The sequence below is a fragment of the Pinus tabuliformis genome, chromosome 8 (genome assembly GCF_031772625.1).
Source record: "Pinus tabuliformis cultivar Carrire ecotype Pingquan chromosome 8, CPIR1, whole genome shotgun sequence".
NCBI classification, from domain to species: domain Eukaryota; kingdom Viridiplantae; phylum Streptophyta; class Pinopsida; order Pinales; family Pinaceae; genus Pinus; species Pinus tabuliformis.
In genome coordinates, this window is record NC_142294.1 from 693,559,305 (window position 1) to 693,577,576 (window position 18,272).

The following is an 18,272-nucleotide window of genomic DNA, read 5'->3' on the forward strand; positions in this document are numbered from 1 at the left end:
GCTTGCTTGAGGGACATTTGCTTATATGGTTGTATCCGTAGGAATACCCAATCACCTACATCAAAACTTCCTTCGCTACGATGTTGATCTTCCTGTTGTTTCATTCTATTTTGTGCCAACACGAGGTTATCCTTTAAGAGTTGGAGGACTTGTTGTTGATGTTCAATGTGATGTTCCATTGCTTGAACCTTAGAATTTTCTCTTAAATATGATGTGATGGATGGTGGCTGATACCCATAAAGTGCCATAAATGGGGTCATTTTTGTTGTTGTATGGAAGGAAGTGGTATACCACCATTCAGCCAGAGGAAACCATTTGACCCATTGTGTTTGTTTATCAGATACAAAGCAACGAAGATATCCTTCCAAACATTTGTTTACTATCTCATTTTTCCCATCAGATTGAGGATGATAAGATGAGCTATGAGCTAACTAAGTACTAAGACAAGAAAATAATTCTGTCCAAAAATCTCCAGTGAAAATGGGATCTTTGTCACTTACAATAATCTTTGGGTTTCCATGTAGCTTTTGAATTGTTTCCATAAATGCAGAAGAAACTGTACCGGCTTTAAATGGATGTGATAATGCACAAAAGTGTGCATACTTAGTAAGTTTGTTAACTACCACCATGATGACACTCTTTCCCTCAGACTTGGGTAAACCTGTGATAAAATCCATTGAAACCTCCTCCCAACGTTGGCTTGGAATGGGTAAAGGTTGTAATAGACTCGGTGTCTTAATTGTTTCAACTTTATTTTGTTGGCAAACCAAACATTCTGCCACAAACTTTTGAATATCTGCTTTAAGGCCATCCCAAAAAAATTCCTTCTTAACCCTGTGGTAAGTTTTTAAAAATTCTAAGTGCCCTCCTAAGGGAGAAGTGTGCAATTCCATAAGAATATTTTGTTTTAGATGGGAATTCTTACAGAGGTATAAGCAATCTTTGTACCATAACGAATCATTTTTCTAGCTAAATGTATCAGACATACTGGTATCTTGTTGTAAATTTCGAATAAGTGTCCACACTTCTTCGTCATTCTTCCATTCCTCCCTTGCTTCATTTATCCAATCTGGTTGGATAATAGAAATGGCACACAACAATGCTTCCACATCCTCATCCTTTCTTGAGAGTGAATCTGCCACCACATTTTGCTTCCCTTTTTTGTAGATGATTTCAAAGTCATAACCCAACATCTTTGTGACCCACTTTTGTTGCTCTTCAGAGGATAATCTTTGTTCAAAAAAGTATTTAAGGCTATCATGATCCGTTTTTACCTTGAAGTGTCTTCCCATTAGGTAGGGTTGCCATTTCTTAAGTGCATGGAGTATTGCCAACATTTCCTTCTCATAAATAGCTTTGTGTAAAACCTTTCCCTTGATTGGACGACTTTCAAAAGCAATGGGTCTTTCATCTTGCATTAAAACAACACCAATTCCATTTCCTGAAGCATCACATTTCACAATAAAGGTTTTTATGAAGTCCGGTGTAGCTAAGACCGGTGCTTGGCACATTGCCTCTTTAAGATGTTCGAATGCCTTTGTTGCTTCTGGAGTCCATGAAAATGCATCTTTCTTCAATAATGTTGTTAGAGGTGCTGCTGTTCTCCCATAATTCTTAACAAACTTGCGATAATACCCTGTCAACCCGAGAAATCCTCGCAGATGCTTTATGGATGTGGGAATTTTTCATTCCTTAATGGCTTTAATTTTGCTAGGGTCTACCTTAACTCTTTCATGAGATACAATATAACCCAGATATTCCACCTCTTGTACTCCAAAGAAACATTTGGATCTTTTTGCATATAATTGCTTCTCCTCCAATAGTTGTAGCACCCTGTCAACATGTTCAACATGATCCTTCCAAGACTTGTTGTAGATTAGTATATCATCAAAAAATACTAACACAAATTTTCTAAGGAATGGTTTGAAAATTGAATTCATCAAACCTTGAAATGTTGAAGGTGCATTGGTAAGGCCAAAAGGCATGACCAAAAATTCATAATGACCCTCATGAGTTCTAAATGTTGTTTTCGGAATGTCTTCAATATTCATTCTGATTTGATGATATCCCGAATGAAGATCCAACTTGGTGAAGTAAATTGATCCATGCAATTCATCCAGTAATTCATCAATGACAGGAATGGGAAACTTATCTTTAATAGTGAGCTTGTTGAGCTCCCTATAATCCGACACATGCACCATGATCCATCCTTCTTGTGCACCAATATAATTGGAGCAGAGAAAGAACTTTGACTTGGTTGAATTATACCAGCCTCTAGCATTTCTGCAACCATACATTCAATTTCACTCTTTTGGGCATAGGGATATCTGTACTGCCTGATGTTTGGAGGAACACTTCCCGGAATCAGATGAATAGCATGATCATGATCACGAATAGGTGGGAGACCTTTGGGAGTCTCAAATACCTTGGAATGATTGTCCAAGACTTTTTGGAGATCTGGAGAAATAGATGATTCCACTGTGGACACATCTAGCGAACATAATTGTGCAATTACACCTCTTTGTTCCTTTTTTAGAAGCTTTGTCATATTGTTAGAGCTGATTATCTTTCCTGGTTTCCCTGCAATACCCCTTAATTCAACTTCCTTTCCTTCCACAGAAAATTTCATGAAAATTTCTTGAAAATTAAAAGCTATTGTACCCAAGGATTGTAGCCATTCGACTCCTAGTACAACATCAGCACCTCCCATTGGAATGGAAATCATTGGGCTAGTCAATACATATTCTCCCATGGATAGCTTGATATTATGGCACTTTCCCGAGAAATTTATTGTTCCTCCATTTGCAACCATCACTTGACACTCTGGTGCTGGATATAAGAAGCAATTCAATTCTCTTGCTACCTTACAATGAATAAAATTGTGAGTACTTCCTAAATCAATCAACACTATTACCTTTTTCTTCTTGATTTGTCCTTCTATCTTGATGGTTTGAGGAGTGGTAATTCCCGCCAATGCATTACAAGATATGGTCGGATTCATTTCTTCTTTATCTAGGCTTTGTTCCTGGAGTATATCCTCTTCTTTTGACCTTTCTTGCTCCTTTTCTTCTTCCTCTTCACAATCTATGTAGAATAATTTCTTCTCATCACACTTATGACCTTTAGTGTATTTGCTATCACAACTGCAACAAAGCCCTTTTGCTCCTTTTTCTTCCAATTGTTGTGGTTTCAACCTTATAGGTTGTGGAAGACTAGGGGCAACAACACTTCCGTCTTTATAGTTGTGAGGGGTATGCTTCCTAGTTGCCATAATTTTGCCTTCCATTTTTCTTGCTAACCTGAATGCCTTCTCTAATAAATCAGGTTCCCAAAGGCGAACATCATGTTGGATATTATCCTTTAAAGACCCTATGAACACATCAATCATATGCTCCTCTGGAATATCTTTTACCCTTATGTTCAATTTTTGGAACTCCTCAATGTGCTCCATTATTGAACCCTTTTGTTTGAGACTTATCAATTGGCTAAAAAAAGTGTTGCTTTTTGTATCCTCATAATGTGCTATCAATTCTTCCGTAAAAATTGCCCAAGTGATAAATTGTGTACGAGAACAAAGCCATTGATACCATACAAACTGATTTGGTTCCAAATATAAAGTTGTCATACGTACCTTTTGTGTGTTTTGCACATTATTGAGATCGAAGAATTGCTCCATCTGTAATATCCATGTGGCGGGATCCTTGCCATCAAACTTCCTCATATCGATTTTTGGAATATGGTGAGTCTTCGATCCAATATTCGAGTCTATGGAATCATGATTAACATTTCTTTCATTCTCATCCTGAGTTTCCTTTAGTACCCTTTCACCCTTGGTGACCATTTCTTGTAGCAACTTATTCATATTTATCTTCAATTCTTCCATCTTATCATCCATGCCATCAATTTTAGCGTCCATGCCATTCACCTTAGCTTCCATGCCATCCATCTTAGCTTCTACGCCTTTATTTAAACAATCCATCTTAGCTTCTACATCTTTCCTTAAACCATCCATCTTAGATTATGTTTCTTTTTGTGCAAGTGACACTTGTTACACTTGTTCTTGTAATTTTTATATATCATATAGCATTTCTTCTTCTTCTTCATGAGTCATGCTAGAGCTTTCAGGTTCCTTACTAGGTGTTTGAATTTTCTTTCCTCGGGGCATCAGTTACCGATAATAATGCTCTATTATGCCCTTTGAATTCCTTCAAAATAAATTTTCAAACCAAACTTAAACAAAAATTTAAGAAAATCTACACACCTTTTTTCACTTTGTAGGAGTTCGATATTGCCTCTGATGTATCTCTGTACTTTCCAATCATCTAGTTCTGAATTTGTGACCTGCAGTAACCCTCTGTGTCCTCTTTCCAATGCCAGAAGTCTGACCCAAATTGGATTCTCCAAGGAAGAGTTATGCGAAATCTTCCACAGTGACTTGATTATATACTAGTTTAGTAGAGCAAACTTGTATGACGTACCACGAGTCACTGTTTCAACCTTTTGATCTGAAAAATGCATACAAGAAACTATAGTTCGTCCTATTTTTGTACCTTCTTACGAAATTTCAATCCGATCCCTAGAGAGAAAGTTATGACAATTTTCCCCAGGTCACCTGTTTGGAATGTAATTCAGGAGTCTGCAAAAAGACCAACTTCCTCAAATCATATCTCCGCAAATATAGCGCTAAAAGCTCTGAAATTTGGACCCGAGGTTCAGTGCTATTTCTTCTCAAATTGATTTTTTTCGCAACTTCTGAAACGTCGCAAAAAAAAAGTTATAGCGAAAATTCCACGATGACCTGCTTGGAGCAGCGAAACCCTAGAATCCAAAGCTCTGATACCAAATGTTATGAAACCAGCTCAAGAAAAGATAGAAAAGATAGATCAACGCCTTAGAATTCAGCCTCTTCGAGGGAGCAACCTCCTTTACATTACATAAATGAACAATTCTTGGATGATTCAAATGACAAAACCTCCTTTCTATATATAGGAGTCTAAGGAGTCACAATATAACCCAACCGACCTAACAATAATAATATAAAGCCACAAAAATAACAATAGAGGAATTCTATGGGGCACAGTAATAACAATATGTGGATAATAGGGGCACGACAATATTAATAAGGAGTAAAACTACAATAGTAATGGGGTAATCACTAGTATTATAGGGACCCAACATGTTCCATCTATATGACCTTTTGGAACACACGAATTTAGCAATTGACAGCCATGATATATATATATATATATATATATATATATATATATATATATATATATATATAATAAATGAATAGATGAAGTTTACATTTTCTAGGAGGCCATGGCCATATACTGCCTTGGGTGCCTCTTGGCAAAGATCATGCCCTTTGCCTAATAACTTATGAACTAACTATTTTTTTATATAACATTGCCTTCCTCTCAAAATAATTCTTTGTCCTCAAAGCATACGTAATTTGACGAAACACTTCAGTCTCCCAAGAAGCTTCTTCTTTTGGTAAGTCCTTCCACTTGATCAAGTATTCCTTGATTACATGAGATTGAAGCTTCCTTTCTCTAGTAATTATGATACCTTCTGGTTCTAAAATTACCCTTCCTTCATCATCTAGGGATGGAAGTGTTGTTTGCACTGATTGATGGTCACCCAGTGCCCTTTTAAGGTAGGAGACATGGAAGACGTTGTGAACACGATTTTTCTCTAGAAGGCTTAAACTATATGCAACTTGGCTGATCTTTTTAGATATGGTCCATAGAACTTCGGTGCCAATTTATTTTTTCCTTTTTGTTTCAAGGACAACTGTTTGTATGGCTGGAGTTTGACAAATACCCATTCTCCGACTTCAAATTCTTTTTCGGTTTTGTTTTGGTTTGTTTGTTGCTTCATATGGTTCCTAGCATTATTCAATTTTTCTTTTAGGGTTTGGAAGATTTTTTGCGTTTCTTCTAGTTGGTTTTTAACAACAAAAAGATTTTTTTGGACGGTAGCTAGATCCTTCCATTTTGGAGGTTCATATCCATACAAATCTTGGAATGGAGTCATTTTCGCTGACTTATGATAAGTAGAATTATACCACCACTCAGCGAGATGCAACCACTAAGCCCACTTATTTTGTTTTTCTGTAGCATAACAATGTAAGTAGGCTTCCAATTGGTTGAACAATTCCCTCCACAAATTACCCTTGAATTTGGCATCTCTATCACTCGCAATGACTTTCGGAAAACCGTGTAATATATATATATATATATATATATATATATATATATATATATATATATATATATATATATATATATGCAAAATATTTCAACAATTTGTTTAGCTGAGTCTAATTTCTTTATTCCCATAAAGTGAGCATATTTGGTGAGTCTGTCGACCACTATGAAAATCTTGTCCTTGCCTTCAGATACAGGTAATCCCTCAATAAAGTCCATTGATATTTCTTCCCATTTCTGATTCGGAATGTTTAAGGGGTGAAGTAATCCAGGTGTCATAATATTTTCACTTTTATTTCTTTGACATGTGTCACATTCTGCTAATATCGCGACTCATCCCCATCCAAAAGAATGATTGACGTGTATTGTAGTAAGTTTTAAAGAATCCTACATGGCCAACTGACAGTGAATCATGTGACTCCTTGAGTATCTTGGATTTAAACTTGGAATTTGAATTCAAATAGATTATTCCTTTGTACCATAGAATGTCGTTCTTCCATTCAAATTTTGAGTTGTCAGGAAGGATATTGATTATCGTAGTTACTTTTGGATCCTTAGCATACTCACTTCGAATCTCATTAAACCATTCAGGAACAACAACCGAGACTGCAAGTAGTGTTGGTTCTTCATCTTTCCTAGACAGGGCCTCTGCTACTACATTGTCTTTCCCCCTTTTATTTAGTATCTCCATGTCAAAGGCAACAATTTTTACAATCCATTTTTGTTGTTCTTTGGAAAGTGTTTTTTGTTGAAGGAGATGTTAGAGACTGTTATGGTTTGTTCGTATGGAGAACTGACTTCCCAAAATATATTGTCTCCACTTAGCCAGTGCGTGCATAATAGCGAGCATTTCCTTGTTGTGTGTGGACTTAAGACGTTCTCTTTTATTGAGCTTCCTACTTTCAAAAGCCATTGGATGCCCTTCTTGCATTAACATTGCGCCTATACCGAATCAGAAGCATCACACTCGAAGATAAATGGTTTAGATAAATTTGAAGTTGCCAATACCGGGGCATTAGACATAACTTCCTTTAGTTCTTCAAAACACCTTCCCGCTTCCTCGTCCCATTGAAATGGATTCTTCTTTAAAAGGTTTGTCAGAGGTGCAGTTATATGTGCATAGCTTTTAATAAATCTTCGGTAATATCCAGTGAATCCTAAGAACCCTCTTAGCTTGGATATATTAACTGGTTTGGTCTATTCCTTTATAGATTTGATTTTATTAGGGTCCACTTTTATGCCTTCATGGGATATAATGTGTCCGAGGTATTCTACTTCTTCATTTCCAAAGGTGCATTTGGATTTTTTTGCGCAGCACTGATGCTCTTTTAAGTAGTGTAATAACTTTATCCAGATGTTGTAAGTGCTCCTTCCAAGTTTTACTATAAATTAAAATATCATCAAAGAATATTAATACAAACTTCGTAAGATATGGATGGAATAATTCGTTCATAGTGGCTTGGAACGTTGTTGGTGCATTGGTTAACCCAAATGGCATTACTTTAAATTCATAGTGACCTTCATGTGTTCGGAATGTCGTTTTTGGTATGTCTTCCAACCTGATTCTGATTTGGTAATAGCCGGACCTTAAGTCCAGTTTTGACAAGTATTTTGTGCCATGTAGTTCATTGAGCATTTCATCGATAAAGGGAATTGGGAATTTGTTTTTAATCATTATTTTGTTTAATCCTCTATAGTCAATGCATAGCCTGAATGAACCATCCTTCTTCCTTACCAATACCATTGGAGCAACATACGGACTCTTACTTTTTGAGATGATCCCACACTTTAAAAGGTCTTGGATTAATCTCTCAATTTCCATCTTTTGGTGATGTGGATATCGATACGGCTTGATGTTGATGGGGTCTGACCCTGCTTTGACTTCTAATGTATGCTCAATTTCCCTGTTAGGAGGCATTTTCATAGGCAGGTCTTGAAATACCTTTTCATGCTTCTGAATTAGATCTTGTATCTCTAGTCACTCTTCATTGATCATGTTTGCAGATAACATTTATAATTGGTGACATTGTACTACATAAGCAGGTGCTCCTTTTCGAATCATCTTCATCATCTGAATTGATGATACGATTTAATTCTCTTGTGCTTGGAATCTGTATAACTTGTACCTCTGCCCTTCCCAGTTAAAGCTTATGAACTGTACTTGATGGTTGGCGGAATAGGTGCCTAGGGTTCGTAGCCATTGGATCCCTAGGACCACATCTACTCCTCCTAATGGTACAGTGAAGAACAGGGAATCATTCTAAATTAAAGTCCTAAATATGCAATTTTACCTTATGGCATTTCCCTACCTTTTCAATCTTCTTACCGTCAGCGACCATCACCTTCATGTTGGGTAAGGGAAATGAGAAAATATTGAGTCTCTTTGCCATGGTTGCATCTAAAAAATTGTGGGTGCTACCGGAGTCGATGAGAACCACTACATTGTTTTTCTTTATATGTCCTTTTAATTTTAGAGTCTGGGGTTGCGATATACCTGTCATAACTAATAGTGACACTTGTGGAATACTTTCGTCCTCTAATTCTGGAGAGAATTTTGGGACATCTTCTATTTCTTCTATCTCTGATTCATCATTGTTCGAATCATTAGTTGCTTCACAGTGATATAGGTTCTTTGATTCTTTTCCTTTAGCACACTTATGTTTAGGGTCCCACTTCTCACCACAGTGTTTGGATTTGCCTTCTTTTATCCTTTGCATTTCTCCATTAGATTTTTCACCTTCACGACGATGTGGTGACTGGGGCAACTCTTCATCTCGAATATACTTTTTTTGGTTTTGACCACAGTATCTGTTTGAAATTCTTTTCAGCAGCTTTTATTTTTTGTCTTGCTACTTCTATTGACATGATGTCATGAAGCTCAAGTTCTACTCGTAGATGAGTTTTAAGTCCGGAGATGTATGATTGAATTAGAAGAGATTCTAATAACCTAGGTACTCATGTTGCTAAGGTCTCCCATTCTCAAGTGCACTCATCCACATTTCTTTTTTGTCGCAATCTGATGAATGTTGAAAAGAACCCTTCTTCATTTACACCTTGAAATATTTTAAAGAATGCTTCCTTAAATTTTCTCCAACTAATGGTGATTGTCGTCTTCTTCCACCACATATACCAATTATATGTTTCTCCTTCCATTTTCATGGAAGCGTGCCTAATCTTTTCGTCATCATTGTCGATGTTGTAAATCTCGAAGTATTCTTCTGCTTTATTCAACCACGCAACGCTACATTTTTCGTTCCCATCGAATTTGGGCAGCTCGATTTTTGCCTTTTGTTGATACGTTGCTAATGGTGGAGCGAAAGAGGGTATTGATTGGTGAATGTATTCCAGAGTTGTTTATTTGAAAAAGTCGCATTACTATTTCCTTGATGGTGCGTTGATGATTTTTTTGGAGACTTCGCTTTCTCATGAGAATCTGTTGAATTTGTTGAATCTGATGAATTGTGTTGTTGATTACCTCCATCATTTTGGAGTAGTTGTTCGGGTGTAACCTTCCTCCTTTCACACAAAGTGTTCAGCAACGTCATTGTCTAATTATGATTCATTTCGAATTGGATATGGTTCTGCTCGAGTTGTAGTTCTATTCGATTTGTCGTATCCTGAAGCTTCTTGATATCGTCGGAATGTCTGATAACCCTACTCTCGAGATCGATTAATTTTCAGTTGAAATCATCGGAGTGCCTAGTAATCCTATTCTCCATATCGATCAATTTTTTGTTGAAATCGGCCATTGACATCGACGACATTGAACAAGTTTGTGGAGGTGTATATTTGTCCGCAAGCTTAAAATTCCTTCCTTAACTTGAACAATTTATTTTTTTTATTTAATTTAATCTAGTATAGTTATAAACTATATAATAATTAATTAAAGTTAATTAATTAAATTATGCATAGTCATAAACTATATACTAATTAATTAAAAAAATAATTGAACTTATAACTATTTAAGGATTAACCTTTTATATATATATATATATATATATATATATATATATATATATATATATATATATATATGTATGCACCTAATGTTCGAAGGTTCGATGGGAGACAGGTGCATATGGGGAAGGCAGAAATCGAGAGTAGAAGACGTCTGTAAGGGAGCATGACGGCGGGGAGATGACATGGAGCACAGCGGAATTACGGTTGGACAGGGATGGAATTATGCGGGATAGGGATTGCGAGTTGTGCGGCAGTGGAATGGTGTCGCGTAGAGCAGCATATGCGGTAGGCGGCTGCTTCGACGAACTGCAGCGGAGGATGTGGCAGTCGATATGGCAGCAGCACTATGGTGGAGTGGCTGTGAGGGTCAACCTAGTGTGGCTTCCTCGTGCCACAAATCTGGATGAGCAGCGACGGTGGAGGTGGTGGAAGAACACAAAATTCTGTGTATTTGCAAGCGGAGAATCAACCCCTCTAATACCAGATGGAACACACGAATTTAACAATTGACAGCCATGATATATATATATATATATATATATATATATATATATATATATAATAAATGAATAGATGATGTTTACATTTTCTGGGAGGCCCTTGCTATATACTACCTTGGGTGCCTTTTGGTGAATGGGCATGATTTTTTATCATGCCCTTTGACTAATAACTTATGAACTAACTAATTTTTTATATAACACCTTTGAACCTTTTTGCTTTGAATTTTAACGAACTTTGTGTGCAACCACATTATGGGATATTGATTTGTCATTTTCTTTGTAGACTGAATTTTACATTTTTTATCTTTAGAATTCCACTCTGTTTTTTAGAATTCTATACTACATTTTCTTTTATGTACACTCAAAATAGATGTTGGAGAGTATGTTCTTAGTGAGTTGTTGTCTGCTCCATTGTTGCAAGATATGATATGATAGCCTTGATTGGACTCAAACCTCTGATATAGTGAAATGGATCTAGAAAATATACGCATGAGCTCAAGAAGATGTATGCATTTTCAAAACGCTACAATTGTATCATTTTTTCAGGCAGAAAAAAGCAAAATTTCATTTATATAAGAAATATAAATATTACACAAAGAACAGCTCCTCTAGACCAGAAACACATAAAAAACTTTACCCCAGGCACGCGCCAGGAGTAAAAACAAAAAGGATCCACATATAAAGTCCAAAACCGCCCATCGAAGCAGCATAGGCCAGAATAAACAGCATCATGACAATCTCCATATCAATCTCCATATCAAACCTAGGAAAATTTTGGCATAGAAACAGCATATGCCAGGACAGAATCAGCCAAAACAAGCCAAAGAAGCAGCTTCGTTGACAAATCTCCAAGCCACACCAGGAAAGACTATGGCGGGCAACGCAGCCCACAACGAGCACCAAAATCCAAAAAAGAAATCCAAATCTGACAAAAAACAGCGACCATCGCCAGGGAAATGGAGGCATCACCTGCGATCACTAGAAAAGCATATTAGCAAGACAAAAAACCTTCATCTTACTTGAAACAAAAACCAGGGAAAGAAAGAGAGGCTAGGATCGAGAACAAGATTAGAAGTCAGGTGGAAGAAAGTCCTGAATGGGGATAACGTTTCCCTCAAAGGAGATCTGCAAGAACCATAAACCTGTGGGCACCCTGAGACCCATTTTGGATAAGCCATCTGCAACTTGATTAAGATCCCTCTTGATATGACAAATGGATGCCCCTTCTGATCTGTTCCAGAGGAAATTAATTCTCTCCAACCATCCCGAAAGCTGCGGATTTCTAATAAAGACCTTACCACTGAGACTATCAATCAAGACCTTTGAGTCACCGAAGATGGAAACATTCTGTAGATTGAGAAAGAGGCAAAAGTGCAGGAGACCAGCAAGGGCCATTGCTTCCGCCTTACTGTTTGAGCCATTGCCCCCGTTCCAGAACAGCTGAAAGCTACATAAATCATCTACCACAATATGAACCCCGCAACCACACTGGCCCTCCTGCTCAGCCCCATCGAAGAAGGCTCTCGGAATGACAGATTGGGTCTGCTGAATCCCACACTCTTTTTGGAGAGGCATCTTAGGAGGACTTTGCGGGATTGATTCAAAAATAGAGGAGATGGAGGAATAAATATCCATGAGATGGGAGGGTTTACCATTGAAGATAACCTTGTTACGCCACTTCCATATGCACCATACCGTTATAATGAATATTGATCTCCAGGTATTCTTTTGAAGACAGCACCATAAGAATGCATCGACCGTCGAAGGAAGAGATGGGAGTTGGACACCATGGGCTTGTTCCAGAATTCGCCATAAAAGACGAGTCTTCTTGCAAGCAAAAAAAAGGTGGAAATTGGACTCTTCTTCTGCCCAACAGATGTAACAAACCCCCGGCCCTTGCCAACCATACTTCCGCAAGGTATCCCAAGTAAGATTCCTGCTGTGAAAAGCAAGCCAAGAAAACAGAACCATCTTTAAGGGACATCCTGTTTTCCATAGAATGGATGGGAAGGGCGGATTGAGCAGCGAAGGAGCTTTGCTTATCAGGTCTTTATAAACTTCCTTAACTTGGACCTGATATAATACCTTAGAATTTCTCCAGGTGAGACTATCATGTTCCCTTGACCGAAAGATTCCACAATTCCTGAGGCGCATTTTAAGATTGTCCCACAGAGAGGCAATGTCTGCTGGCATCTGCATAACAGCGGCATCCTTCCATTGGGGAATGGGACTGTTCCAATCTGCAATGAGGCTTTCCCAGAAAAAAATGCCAACTCTGTGGAAAAAATTAAGCAAAGGCAATTGAATCTCAGATGCATCAGGGCCGCCTATAAAACAGTCTTTTCCAATGAGAATAGATTTGCCTGATTGAAAATGCCAGGTGAGATTTTCCAGAAAAAGCATTCCAATTTTCCGTAAGCTTTGCCATATTGGCGATCCTCTTAGAGAGCCCAGTTGTTTTCTTCCAAACCAATATGCTAAGCTCCTGCTTCTTAGGTATTTGCCTCGAATAATACAGCTCCACGGCCCATCCTCAAACACTCTGATGAGCCCCAATTTTGGTACAATTTGGGCTCATTTTGGCCTATTCTTCTTGCTCAAACCATTCATTTTTATTGCTTATGCATGCATTTCTTAGTTTATTCATGTTGTTTGTAGGAAGAAGGGTAGGCACTTTCTCTACGTGACTGATGCATGTTGATTCCAGGTTTTGGCATTAAAAGGGAGCAAAATACAACGAAAAAGGAGTTAAGGAGACAACGAGGTGGCACTGCGGGTTTTGGGAGAGGATGTCCACGGTTCTAGGGACATCCCTCGTGATTCCCATCAATAACTCCGAGCTCTAACCCATCTCCCCTCCGAGCTTAAAAAACGGCCAGCTGTTCTGCAGGAACAACAGTTATAAACTGCTCTACAGGAACAGCAATTATGTCCATCCTATAGGATCAGCAGTCAAACTCTAGTTGGACAGCCGAGCTCCTAAAATGTAGGACACTTGTTGGCTCATTGTTTTTGTATAAGTATGAAGGCTTTAGCCTTAGATAGGGGGTTGAAACTCTCGTGTTGCTATTGTAGTTTTGGAGCACAGTTCAGTTTTCGTTCCTTTTTGTAAGCCATTTTGGCATGATATCAGTTATGAATAAAGAAGGCAGTTTGTGATCTAGTTCTGAGTTTTTCTTAAGGAGACTATAGCTCTCAGGTTAGGTCCCAACCTGAGAGCCATAGATCCCCTCTGTTGTAGTGTTGTTTCCATTTCCTTTCAGCACTGTGAGCTTTCTATTTATACATGCAATTCGAATTACAGGTTGATGAGTTGGTCTTTTTCATGAGTTAGATAGGAGATTGCTTATAGTGTATTTGTTTCCATTTTCTTAGTGTAGCAGAGGATAGATATAATCGATCGGAGCTCCAAAAAAAAGGTTGTTAAGGCTCACTGCCGTCTCATCTGGGATTGGAGTGAAGTCCATGAATAACCACCAAAAATACGCATTTCTTGATTCCATGATTGCTGCCAACACAGACACGTTAAGTTAGATGCTTTTACATGATTCACACAGGCACCACACTTCCTTACCACAGCTTCATGCACGTTCTCTTTCACATTTCGATTGCTGCTCATTGAATTTACAAGCACAAGTAGTTTAGGTTGATGCACTTTTGGTTAAATAACAGTCATAATCATTTGTTTCACTTACACTGCTCTCTCTCTCTCGTTCCATCACTTTGTCCTCCATCTTGATCACGCATGCAGACATCTCTTTGACCCCTGCTCCGCTCTGTTACCTCACCAAGTCTTTCATTCCTCACGTGTTCCCATTCTCTAGCCTTTCGTTGACATAGCCCTTCACCTTCCATCCTCCTCCCTACACTCACTTCCCATCCTAATCTTTCACTTCTACAGCCATCACCAGCCTCATCCCTACCTTACATATCTCCCTCTACCATTTCACCATCCCTCCATCACTCCAAACACTCACGGTAGGTCATCCTGTAGCCATTTATAAACATCCTGTAGAAAACAGAGTATCCTGTAGGATTCTCCACAGCCATCCTGTAGGAGGCCACTCTCTCGGTTGCTGAGCAGCTGAATGCGAGGAACCTCTGTGGATGGGTGCTAAGGATCCCTAGGGACCTCTCCTAGCCCCCCCAACCTATCCCACGCTTTCCTTCCTTCTCCATCCCATCTGCACAACCAAACCCTAGTTAGCTCAAGATCACCATCATCACACACACACTTAAAAAGAAAATACAAAAACATAACTTTCATGATGCAAGTAGGTTAGAATGATGCATTTTCATTTATCAAAGGTAGTGACAGCATTGGTAGAAGTTGCATTTACATTCCATGCATTGTAGAGGTCAGACTAGTTAAATTAGGGTTTCCTAGGTTTACATGCTTTGATTTGCTTTCAGTTCATTTTTGTCAAGTAGAATAGCTTTCCTTTGAGATTATCTTTCGTCCATCAATTAGCAAGCTTCTTCTGAGAGCCTATAGAAGTTGGCTTGAGCCCTAGCGGACTTGTGCCAGCTGACCAAGTGACAGCTGCGACAAGAGCTAGTACTTGTGCATATAGCACCGTCGCTTCCAAGTTTGTACGAACTACCGGGTTGATAAAATGAGAGACAGGAAGCCCCAGGAGTTGTAGCATTATTGCTACAATACTGGAGCTCACCATCTTTTTGGCGTCGTTGCCGGGGAAGCGTCAAAGTATTAGTAATTGTTGCTTTTCTTCTACTTCCATACTCTTACTTCTGCTCAGTAGTTTACTTCATTTCCCTTTTTGCAAAAGTAGCTTAGCATTTCTTGCTTTCCTAGATTAGCATTTCCTGCTTTCCTAAATTAATATTTCCTGCTTTCCTAGATTAGCTTTCCAATTTTGCAATTTCATTTGAGCAATATAGTTAGTTGTAGATCACTTTGTTTCAGTTTTGCAGGTACCAAAGAAAAAGCAAAAGCACTCAAAACAAAAGAAAGAAAGTCCTTTCCATTTCATGCCTCGTAGGAACCGTGATAGATCAGGCAAATTCCTACCAAACACCCCCACCACATCACTGAGTCACCCTTCACTCTTCTTTGGTGACCGTGACCTAGAGGAACCTATAGGTGAACATCCGAAGATACATCAAGACCCTCTTGAAGAAGAAGAGTTAGATACCACTCCATCTGTAGCCATGGCTGATAATAGGAGAGAGGATGAGAGAATAGAAGGAGCTTTCCCCATCCGGGAGACTAATGGGGAGATGAGAATGAAAAACATTAGCCCCTCTGCTTTGCCTCACTTCCATGGACTGACCACTGAGGATCCTGATACCTTCTTATTTGAGTTTGTTGTCCTTTGTAGAACCTATGACTATACTGAAGATGAGCAAAAGCTGAAGCTTTTCCCTTCCACCCTTAAGGATGCAGCCCTACGCTGGTTCATGGGATTACCTAGGAATAGCATAGCTACTTGGGCTCAGATGCAGCAAGCCTTCAATACCAAGTACAGGGATTATTGTAGGTCCAAGGAAACTAAGGGAGAGATCTTTCGAATGACCATGGGGAATGACGAGTCTTTAGAGGATTATGAGGAGAGGTTCCAACTTAGTTATAAACGGGCCAGGTGCACACTTGACCCTGAATCCCTCAAGTTGGTTCTACTCCGTGGAGTCCCTGAAGATCTCTTAGACACCCTTCACATGTTAGCTGGGGGGGACATTTACCAACTGCCTTATGAGGACATCAAGACTGTGTTCCGAAATCATTCTAGGGCAGCTAGGAAAAGAGGTAGAGGAAATCTCCTCTCCACTAGTGTCCCCTTCTCCAAACATGAGTTTACAGACCAATTAGAAGATCTTAAGAGCGAGGTGAGACAGACCATTGCCATGCAGCTGGACACATTCAGGATCCAGCAGAAGAAAGAAGAAGCTGAGAGAGCCTTGGCTATCTTCTGTCCTAGGTGCACCAGAAGACACCCTAAGAACGAATGCCCGTTGCATTCGGTTGAAGTGTGTTTTGTTTGTGAGGAAGACCATCCTACCAATCAGTGTCCCACCTTACTTGGGTTTAAAGCCATGTACCAAAGGACTGAAGCCCCCACTGAACCTCTCTACTTCATCAATCAAAGGAGGCCTCAAGGATCTAGACCTTATCAGCAGGGGATGCAAGGGGCATCTCAAGCCTATTACAACCCCAACCAATCGACTCCTATGCCTTCCTGGGGTCCCCCTGCTCATCCTTCTTGGTCCATGCCTCCTCCATGGTCTTATCCACCTCAGTATCCTACTCAACCTCCCTCTCATCCATATCACTCACATACCCAGTTGTAGCCTCAATGGAGTGCTCCTCAGTCGGGGTGGAGGCCCCAATACAACACTCCTCCTGCCATTTTGCCTCCACCACCAGTCCAACCTCAGCGCTTACCTCCTGCTCCTCCTAGGCAACCTCAGATGCCTGCTCAACCGAACCCGAACCCCAACAATAGACAGGCTCAGCAGGTATATACTGGGGAGACCTCATGCCCTACATATGCTGTGGAGATCCAGGAGATCAATCTTAGATCTGGAAAGACTCTTCCAGATCGCCAACCTCCTCCCCCAGAGGATGAGGAAAACCATCAGGAGAGTGAACCAAAGCCTATTCCACCCTTTCCTGAGAGACTAACAGCCACCACACAACCTAACCCAGAAGAAGATGAGCTTTTGGGTGAGCTCAAGCAGTTGTGTGTAAAAATCCCACTTCTCCAAGCCATCAAGGATGTGCCTATATATAACAAGCTGGTTAAGGAGAAGTGTTTCAAGCACCCAGGCAGACGGAAGAAAGATGCCTCAACTATCAATGTCATAGGACAACTGTCTGACCTTATGCTAGGACAAGTCATCTGCCCAAAGTACCTAGATCCTGGAAGCCCTGTAGTAGATGTTCACATCAATGGCACCATTATCCCCCACACCTTGATTGATCTGGGGGCAGCCATCAATGTGATGACCAGAGATACCATGCTTAAACTCAATCTTCAGGGTTCCTTGAGGAAGACCTCGACAGTACTGCAGTTAGCAGATCGCTCCACCGTGACTCCCGAAGGGATTGTGGAGGATGTCTTGGTCTCTATTGATTCTTGGGAATACCCTGCAGACTTTCTGGTTCTGCAACCAAAGGCCAAGCTTACTGGATACCCTCTCATTTTGGGAAGGCCTTGGTTAGCTACTGCAGATGCTTACATAAGTTGTCGGGCAGGAAACATGACCATCAAGAATGGTCCCATGTCCAAGCAACTTGTCCTATACCCTCCTGCCCAACCTTCTTTAGAGCATGATTTACCCCTCTGGTTGGAAGAAGGAGAAGAAGACGAGGTGTATTCAGCACCTCTGTGTACCATAGAAGCCAATAGAAGAGACCCTCCTACCGAGGATGATCTGATTGAGACCCTGATCCAGAATCCACCTTCCAGTGCACTATCTTTAGAGAAGTTGGTGGAGGATGCCCAAGCTAGCACCTCAGTGGACCTCTGTACAACCGACCCTGTCACTCCCAGAATCAAAAGTGTGGAGTTTGGCCCTGAGAGAGCATTAAAGATCAGCTCCTCCCTATCTCCTTCCCAGGAGAAAGAGTTGTGTAGCC